The following is a 9910-nucleotide window of genomic DNA, read 5'->3' as shown; positions in this document are numbered from 1 at the left end:
GTAGCTTCGTCTGAGTGGTATAGAGGAGAGGGGCCCCTGTCTGATTCCCTTAGTAGCAGCATGCATTATTAACGGCAGGATGCAGCCAGAAAGGGCTAGGAAGCACTTCCACTAACCCATCAACCAGAAACGGGCCTGCCTGGACATCATCAGGTTTCATGGTAACAATTCAAATTAAACAGAAAGTCCTCTAAAGCTAGGCACATGAGACACGAGGCCTCCTTCCTCTATTTTAGTGTTTAGAGTGAAACTAGGTGATAACATGAGTTGTGGATTTTACTAGGCTGTGTGCATAATGCAGTTGTATGATACAGCAATCTTTGTTTATCTGAAATGTTCTATGACACTGTTTTAACATAAGAAATGTTAATGTTGCAGTGAGATTAGGTTATAATTGACTGTAGTCGTAAGTAAGTATATAGTCAGTGCTGTATGTGTGTTACATGTTCTTCAAGTGTGTTTAGTATGCAGCATGTTAATGAAATGCTGTGTTGGCACGTTCTGTTCTCCTGGGAACCCAAGCTCACACAGAACAGAAGCAGGTGCACTGCTGGCGTGTGCTAACTTGTGAACATGGTATTCAGAGGCATGTAATGATGAACAGGCTACCATGTACTGTGTGCCGTGTTTAATGTTTACATCCTAGATATTCTAAGTCCATTTCTCGACCAGAAACACGTGTCTGTGAATTTCCTTTGAGGATATAGACTGTGTCTGATAAGATGGGTGTCTCCCTTTTTCTTTTTTTTTGCACAATACCTGCTTCCTCCTCTGTGTGATTTGACTGATATGAGAACAGACTGTGTTACAGCACTCAAGCTTGTGTGTGTGTCACTCTGTGTGTCTATTCGCAGGTGTTAGCGTGTATTCCTTGTTAAAGTTAGTGCAACAACATCCAGAGGTTTGGCTTTGTTTGACTGAGTGTGCGCCAGTTCTTTTGTGCTGCGTTGCCCCAGCTGGGCTGCTGGCCAAGGGGACACAACAATGAGATAAATAACAGGGGGACTAGGTGGCCGAGTACACTGCCCTGCCCCTTCCTGTCTCCACTGCAGCGCACCACAGCCTGTGTGGGAAAAAAAACTTCCTCTCTTTGTTGTGCCTGTTTCACCAAGCCAATACGTCCATCTCTGTCAGGCCGAACCTAGTATAGGACCCCCAAACTCCCATCCTCTTTTCCTTGCCTTTCACAGTTTTTCCTCTCCCTCTCTTTACTGTGTGTGATAAAGATCTGTGTGATAGTTCTTGTGTGTGTGGGTACCTCTGTTTTAGTGTGTTTGCTATGTTTCTACTTCTCTGCTTCCCACAATACATTTCTTTCACTACATTTCTACTGTCTGCTTTGGTCTGTTTGACGTGTGTGTGTGTGTGTGTGTGTGTGTGTGTGTGTGTGGTGTGTGTGTGTGTGTGTGTGTGTGTGTGTGTGTGTGTGTGTGTGTGTGTGTGGGGGGGGGGGATTGAAAGTCATGTTAGTCAAGCATGTGTAACTAATTGTGTAGGTGTGGGCCAGAGGGTTTACCGTTGCTGATAATTTTGAGAGCGAGAGAGAGAAGTGCGAGGAGCTGTAGGGAGTTGGGGTTATTGCATGATAGAATACAAAACAAGCGATATCAATCTTAGCATATCAACAAAGGCGTAGCAGCACAAGGCTACTTTACATTGCCTAGTGACAGTGTGACCATAACACAACCACACAGGCCAGCGCACTATTAAGCAACTGTTCACCGAGGTAAACATCCTGGGGAAATGAAGTGTGTGTGTGTGTGTGTGTGTGTGTGTGTGTGTTATGAATTCCATAGGGTGAGAGCTGAAAGGGACACAATGTGAAGCACAACGCTGCCTAGCCCGTGCAGACCCTGGCACAAAAGCCTGGCTCATGTAGACAGCTCTGGCTTCACTGGGAGAGCTGAACAGCAGCAGTGCAGACGGACAGGCAGCATGCCCACCGAGACTGTCTCAGAAGTCTGGTGTGAAGACAGGAGCGGCACACACAGACAAAGCCTATGAAAAAACGCCCACAATCAGTAGAGGGAGACAATTGTGTCTGGGGGAAAAACACTGTACAGACAGCGGCAGCTCCTTCAACCTTCCTCTGTTTCTATTCCCTCTTCATCTTGTTTCTGTCTCCTTTGATTCCACCATGTCTCTGACTGTTACAATCTGACATAAAATGGTCTATCTTTATGCACTGGCGATTCTCCTGACAGCCTCTTTGACAGGTCAAACATGTTTGGTCTTGTCAGCGTGGAGGCTTGTCTGCAACCGATTAGATATCTTGTCCTTACAATTAAGAATGGGCCACTGCAATAAACCTAGTGTTATCAATATCTCTGTGAAGATGTTTATGGATATGATTATATTACCTGATTGTTTAACTTTGACCCATTTTTGCATGAGTGGTACTCAATATTCATTATGTATGTGCAGCAGGACATTTTTAGTCCTTTGTAGAACTAATAAAGATGTTTGTTTCATTAGAATAATATGGTAGTAACTAAATGGCAGTAGACCTATAGAAAATCAAAATATGACAGACTATGCTGTGGTACCCTTTGTGGCTGAAATCTCAGCATCCAGTGGTCCAGAACCAATGGAGAATTCTAACATGCCACCATTGTGTGGAGAGAATGCGCCGTTGAAAAGAAACTGCAGGAGGTGTGTGCAGGATGAGCGTGGAGTCGGGCATGGAGGGAGGGGACGCGGGAAAACTGGTAGAGGGATACGGGAAGGGGGAGACAACCGGTGCAATTTGGGAAGGATGGGAAGAAAGAAAGTAGGGTGATTTGAGAGATGACATCATTCCTCATTTGAATAAATCCCAGCCGGGGTAGTGATTGGTCGTGAGATGGAGAAAGTCGAGTTACTTGGCTATTCATCCCTTTCAATTTCACCCCCGCGCGTAATGCCGTGGTAAAACCCTCTCCGCCTGTCCATCAGTCCCGGCCAGTAGAGAGTGTGTGCGTGGACTGCAAATCGTTTTTTCTTTCTTTGGAAGGGACGTGCATCACTTCTGGAAACAGCGGTCGACAGAAGTTTCTTGGTTATCTGGCTGCTGTACTTTGGCCTGTTTCTCATCTTGTTCGGTTTCATTTTCTAATTTGTTCCACTTTGTATTCGAGGATTCTGAAAGGAGTCGGAGGACATTGTCCAACACTGGGCGTAGCTGGAGATCAAGCTATAGCTAGCTACACTGCGTTGGTAAGTCTAGAGACTGGTTGAGCGTTAGCATGCTAACTAGCTGTGCAACTGAACTTACACTTAAATCACAGAAAATATAAAATGCAAGTTACGATGTGATGCTTTAACAAATGTTTTTGGTCTCCTAAAATATTAGATTTTTATATTCAGTGTTTGGTAGTTAGTCTGGGTAGAATGGGTGACAAATCATATAGATAGTGGGTGAATGTCTTTGTCGACATTGCAAGTGCAATTCATGAATTCCTATTGGAAACGCAGGTTAGCGTTTTTCGTCATGAATCTTGTTCTGGAGGCAGGTCTGCAGAGTGGTCACTAGCTGGCACAAACACAGTCAGAAAACCTGTATTTTTTTTAAATTTGTTTTAAACCTAAACTTAACCACGCTGCTAACCCTAATGCCCAACTTTAATTTAAGACCAAAAAGCACGGCTTTTTTTTCTTCTCGTGATTGTTTAAAATAAGGCAAATTTTGACTTTGTAGCTGGTTCATCTAGCGGAAATCGACCAGTTATGCCTCGAGGGCAAGATTCATGACATAAACGTCAACTTGAATTGGAAATCGCGCCATACAAATAAGCCTTGTTGAAATGCAAACTAAATAGGCTAACTGAACTATCCACGCGAGTCTGTTGGGTCGCACAAAAACGAGTATAGGAACAAGGGAATCTTTGCAGTTTCCTTCTGCCAGTGAGTGGCTCACGCGGCTCAGCCATAAAGAGGATAGATTCTGAATTCGATTGCAATCGGGAGGGGGGTGATGGGGCGGTGGCAGCCCTGTGTGGTGGCTCAAATTGATCACCAGCTATTTAGCTAACCGACGAATCAACTGGCTAAAATAACAGCCTTCCTTTTGTGAAGGGATCGGTGTGTAATCATTTGGATTATTTGCCTTTTCAAAAGCAATTCGACGTATTCACTTCATTATATCAACTTTTCTTCTCTCATCCTCCATGGCTGACGCCTATTGTTCTGTGCGGCCAAGTGGTCTCTAGTGAGAACGGCTTCGTTCTTTGCCCACAGGCGACATGTTGGGTAAATTAGGCTAATTCTGTTAGTCTTTTGCATTAGTCCGAGAACATGGCATATGCTACTTTTGTAGGATGGCGTAAGTGCTCTACTTTATAAGGTTGAGAGGTCTTTGAAGGCTCACCCAATTCTCAGGATTATTAGAACGTGAGTCATGACAAGTACTGTACTCTCAATGTAATAAAATACTTTGTTCAAACTATCATATAGGCTAACATTGTGGCTTCAGGCCATGAACCCGGAGCTATTTTTCGCTTGTGTTAATGTTATGCAACCAGACCACACTCCAAAATAACAATGGTGAATAATGTTAGTCTCCAAAACCCTCAACGTGCAGGTACCATATACAGTTGCAACTAATCATTATAGATGTCCCTCAGGCCTAATCTCTGCCCCTGATGTTCGGCTGACAATGAGCGATATAGGGTGGGGTAGTGGGCATGGGTAGGTCAATATTCTGCAATGATCTGCCATAAAGTATTGATGCCACTCGGGAATAAATTGCATCACAGGGTGATTAACGTGAGCACTTTTCGGGCATGGCCTTGTCTGGCTCAGAGAGGCTCCAACATGTTAGTCAAACCTCTGGTGCATTAATGAGCGATGGCTGACTCACAAAGCAAGCAACGGAATGAGGCAGAGGGATAGAGACACGCTCAGACATGGGACAAATGCATTCATGTGAAATTAAATGTAGATCCTATTTTACCCAAATGCTGCTGGCTTGTTACATTTAAAAAATATATCTGTCATGTCTATGAATCGAATAAGACAGATTTCGTGTTCAATATCCTTTATCTTGTTTTAGCAAAAGAGTGTTATTTTTTTTACTTAAAACCAATGTGCCAGCATTGTGACACTTGATACCAAATTCCCCTTGCCCACCTCACTTTCACAATAGGCTGAAAATGGATTCCTCCTCCACTCATGTCTCCGCTGGCATTTTGGTTATTACATTGTCTGTCACACCTATTTTAAGTCTCTCCTTTAATGCCATGCACATGCTTTAGTAAGCCTGCTGAAACAGTTGGCTAAAGGAGGGCTTAGATGTCTACAAACAGAAGAGATGCAATTTCATGCGGAATTCATACCGTAGCATTCTGTTTTTTTATTTTTTTTGACCAACAGTTCTCTTTGCTCTGCCCTTCCTCTGACCTATGCCATGGGCTGTCGGGGAGATGCCTACAGTAATTTGTGCCTCGGCTTTCCCTCAGGCATAGTAGGCTAAATAGGTTGATTCAGTGACATCCCTAACTGTAAATATTGAAATTGGTGTGTCCTCTCCCTGCCCTGGACTGGTCTCCTACTCACCAGATCCCTCTCAGGCTGAACCAAGGGCCAGGGTTCCGGTCTGGAAGCACGCTTTCGACTGGACCTACAGTCTTACTTCGTTACTGCAGTTTAACTGATGTCCGGCGCAGAAAGACAATTCCCATAGACGGCCCCATATAGAAGTCAGATTAAACCGGATGCAACTCGATATAGACGGTCCCATGAATCGACCATCTTGGACGTTGTCTCTAGTGCTTTTATTGCTCAGTGGGCTAAACTGTATGACCTTTGGCATTTCTGTCACCATCGCTTATGAATAAAGTCAGCTGGCAACTGGCCTGCAGTCGTGAGATTATTTTAACCACAGACTTGGGACTGTAGTAGTGGTTTCTGCAGTGCCACTCCATTGTTTGCCATGGTCGTCACTATAATTCTGCTTCGGACATTGGTCCATCCAAGATAGCTGCCTCAGTGGTATCACAGTTGTCAGTCCTGACAGTTGCTGTGCAGTTTTGAGGGTATATATGCCAGCAGCTGCAGTAATTAATTTTCTGTGCTGAGGCTCTGAATTCTTCCAGTGGGAGGCTGGATAATGGACATGGTTCAGAGCCCTGTTGCTATGCCTCCCTACCACTTTCAGAATTTTGCCTGGATTGCTGTGGTCGCTGCAAGGCTGCGATATGGCATAATGTCTACTCAGCATGGAAATGATCTTTAATACTGTCACAAACTAAAGGCTTGCTGGTTTCTAGTAGGGATGCACGATATATAGGTAAACCTATCAGAATCGGCCGATATTAGCTAAAAGTGCCAACATCGGTATCGGCCCGATGTCTAGTTTAACGCCGACGTGCAAAACCGATGTCAAAGCTGACGTGCATACCTATATAACGTGATGACGTAATGACGCCACATAAAGTTTTGCACTACACTTGCAACACAGCATTCCTAACCAAGCCCACAATGTCTGCTGTGTGGATCGAGCAGTCATTTGAAAGAGTAAACTCAAAGGCCAAATCCATTAACGCCGGGATAATGGAATTCATTGCCCTTGACAATCAACCGTTCTCTGTTGTGGGTGATGTTAGCTTTCACCGACTGGTTGAGCACCGGTACACACTACCAAGTGCGCTATTTTTCAGATGTTGCCCTACCGGAGTTATACAGTAATAGCGTCACTGCTATTAGCTTCATGACATACTATGGAAAGCCATTTGGTTCTTTGCGTGTCAAAAAAAAGATGCATGTCAAATAAAACAGTTCTATTATAGAATGTTGTGTGTTCTGAATTTGCACGTGCAAGCCAAGCGCCACCACTTCTATCAGTAGCACTGTCAAAGCTGAACAAAAAAGTCTACCGCCCACGAACGATGTGTTTACGATACCGCGTTGGTAATAAAGCATTATTTGTTAGAACGCAACTACTGTGGTAGCTAGCTTTAGCTTGGTACCTAGCACCAATACAACCAGCCTGAAAACAATGACCATTAGAAACTGCAGTCATTTTCATTGTTCTTAGCAATGATTTAGGAATCCTTGTGAGTACCGTAATTTCCGGACTATAAGCCGCAACTTTTTTCCCACGCTTTGAACCTCACGGCTTAAACAATGACGCGGCTAATATTTGGATTTTTCCCGCTTTCAATTTTTTTGTTGAAAGGAGATGACTTCAGTGGTTTCAGTGCACAGGAGGAGGAAGATAGTGACCAATGACTTTCTTGGTAGGCTACTGTTTACTGCAAATTGTTTATTTTTTGTTACAAGCCGTATTTCGTTAAAGCCTATTTATTTATTTTTGTTACAAACTGTGTTTCGTTAAAGCCTGTGTAAAGTTCATTTGTTTCAATGTACCGGTAGGCACCTGCGGCTTATAGATGTGCGGCTTATTTATGTTCAAAATAATACTTTTTTTTAAATTCAGAGGGTGCGGCTTATATTCAGGTGCGCTCAATAGTCCGGAAATTACGGTAAGTATTGTTGTTCGCATATTGAAATTGAACTTCAGTTCATGAAAATAAATAGCTAGCCAGCTACTTAATGTTATAACAGGGTTATAAACAGCCAGCTAGCTTCATCTGGCTAGTGAGGCTTTTCCGGACCGGGTTATGTGTTGTGAAGCTAGCCACAATAAGGATTAGGCACAATAGTGAAATTTGTGGTTTGCCTTCAAAATAAAAGTACCCATTTTGAAAGTGATTCAGAAGGTTACAATTGGTGGACTCGTGCCATATTTAGACTACATAATGTTAAACAAGGTTGGAATGTGAATCAATGAAATAGGTTATCAGTCTACTCGGTGACACCCACAGAACACAACTGTGAAGAGTTTACGCAAATGTTAGCATTGTATCTCTTATCACGGGACTGTGAGAAATCACCATCCCAGTCAGCCTATTGTGTGTATTGACATTCATATTGCACTGTACAGCTTTACCTAAGGATTGGGGATCAATGAAATGGGGTATCAGTCTACTCAACGCCCAAGATACTTTTTCCCAACGTCCTCCTCAGCGTTATCAGACTCAAACATCCACGCAGTATTGTTTTTCCTCAGAAATGGTGTTCAATACACATAGGTTGACAATGAAAGTGGCTCAATTCAGTTTTTTCAGAGTCCCACAATAAGAGCTATGACGCTAATATTCTCTGGGTATCACTGGGTAGACTGATACCCCATGTCATTGATTCACAATCCATAGGTAAGGCTGTACAGTGAAATAAGTAAGTATCCAGTGTGATTTCAACAGATTTGTCAAATTAACAAATTGTCTTTTGTTGAATTTATATAACATTCCAACCTCATTTAGCATGATCTATTCAATTATGCCATAATTCTACTATTTTTATTCATTTGCATCACTGTCAATTACATACATTTATTTTGAAGGCTAACGCAAAGTCCACTTGTGGCTAATCCTTATTGTGGCTAGCTTCACATAGATGGGTCGGACCCCCATTAATCAAATAAGAACTGTCTTATAAATTAGGGTTATCTTAGATGATGACACCTAGCTATATAGTTAGCTAGCTAACTATAGCTACTGGAACAGATTGACGTTTTGCTATGTTTTTGGGGAAGAACATGGTTGCATCCATGAGTTGGCCAGCTTTTTCTTTATGCCAGCACTGTAGGTGCGCGAGACAACTTTACCAGCATCGTAGCATATGTATCGATGAATCGTTGTGACATATGAAATACGAGTGATAGTGTAATAACTACGTAAAAAATGTATTAACACGTTAAATTATTGTGACGCGCAGTCATATTCAGGTCCAGATTGGTCAACAAGCTTATTTGACACGACAAATAGTGTTATTTGACGTATCTTTTTTGACACGCAAAGACCCAAACGACGTTCCATAGGAATCCTGGTTGAGAATGAAACAACTGAACAACGAAACAGCACATCAAGTCAGTGAAAGAAATAGGTTTTGATTATGTTTTACTGGTAATGGGGACTTACGTAAATGCCAACAAAATAGCTTTTTGGTGTGTGTGTAACCTTTTATTTAACTAGGCAAGTCCGTTAAGAACACATTCTTATTTACAATGACGGCCTACCCCGTCCAAATCCGGACGATGCTGGGCCAATTGTGCGCCGCCCTATGGGACTCCGAATCACGACCAGATGTGATACAGCCTGGATTCGAACCAGGGACTGTAGAGACGCCTCTTGCACTGAGACGCAGTGTGTGTGTGTGTGTGTGTGTGTGTGTGTTAACTATTTAACTGATCACAGATCACTGCACCTGTACATAGACCATCTATAATTTAGCCCAAACAACTACCCTTCCCCCACTGTATTTATTTATTTATTTTGCTCCTTTGCACCCCATTATTTCTATTTCTACTCTGCACTTTCTTCCACTACAAATCTACCATTCCAGTGTTTTACTTGCTATATTGTATTTACTTTGCCACCATGGCCTTTTTTGCCTTTACCTCCCTTATCTCACCTCATTTGCTCACATTGTAGACTTATTTTTGTACTGTATTATTGACTGTATGTTTGTTGTTGTATGTGTCGAACTGTTTGCTTTGTCTTGGCCAGGTCGCAATTGTAAATGAGAACTTGTTCTCAAATTGCCTACCTCTGGTTAAATAAAGGTGAAATAATAAAAATAAAAAAAATAAAAAAATAAATAAAACTGTACTAGAAAGCTTAAAAGGCCGCAAAAAATTTAAATATTGGGTATCGTTTTGTTTTGGCAAGGAAAATATTGGATATCGGTCAGAAATGTCATCGGTGCATCACTAATTTCCAGTGATTGAGCATCAGTCTGCCACCTGTAGCTGATACAGTGCATTTGGAAAGTATTCAGACCCCTTGACTTTTTCCACTTTTATTTTTTACTTTACAGCCTTATTCTAATAAGGATTAAATCGTTATTCCCCCCCCCCCCCCCCCCATCTACA

At 42.5% G+C, this 9910-nt stretch overlaps 1 protein-coding gene across 1 annotated transcript in view; it reads left to right on the top strand.

Moving 5' to 3' along the window:
- The first annotated feature begins 2739 nt into the window (after positions 1 to 2739).
- The window catches only part of LOC106607023 (uncharacterized), a 32397-nt gene continuing 25226 nt past the window's right edge, over positions 2740 to 9910 (top strand). The window contains exon 1 of the mRNA XM_014203558.3: positions 2740 to 3195. The gene's annotated coding sequence lies outside the window, so the exon portion shown is untranslated. The remainder of the gene's footprint in view (positions 3196 to 9910) is intronic.

Source organism: Salmo salar, chromosome 06 (assembly GCF_965601325.2).
Source record: "Salmo salar chromosome 06, fSalSal1, whole genome shotgun sequence".
Taxonomy (NCBI): domain Eukaryota; kingdom Metazoa; phylum Chordata; class Actinopteri; order Salmoniformes; family Salmonidae; genus Salmo; species Salmo salar.
The sequence above is the reverse complement of the archived record's forward strand: the minus strand, read 5'-3'. Positions and strand labels throughout refer to the sequence as shown.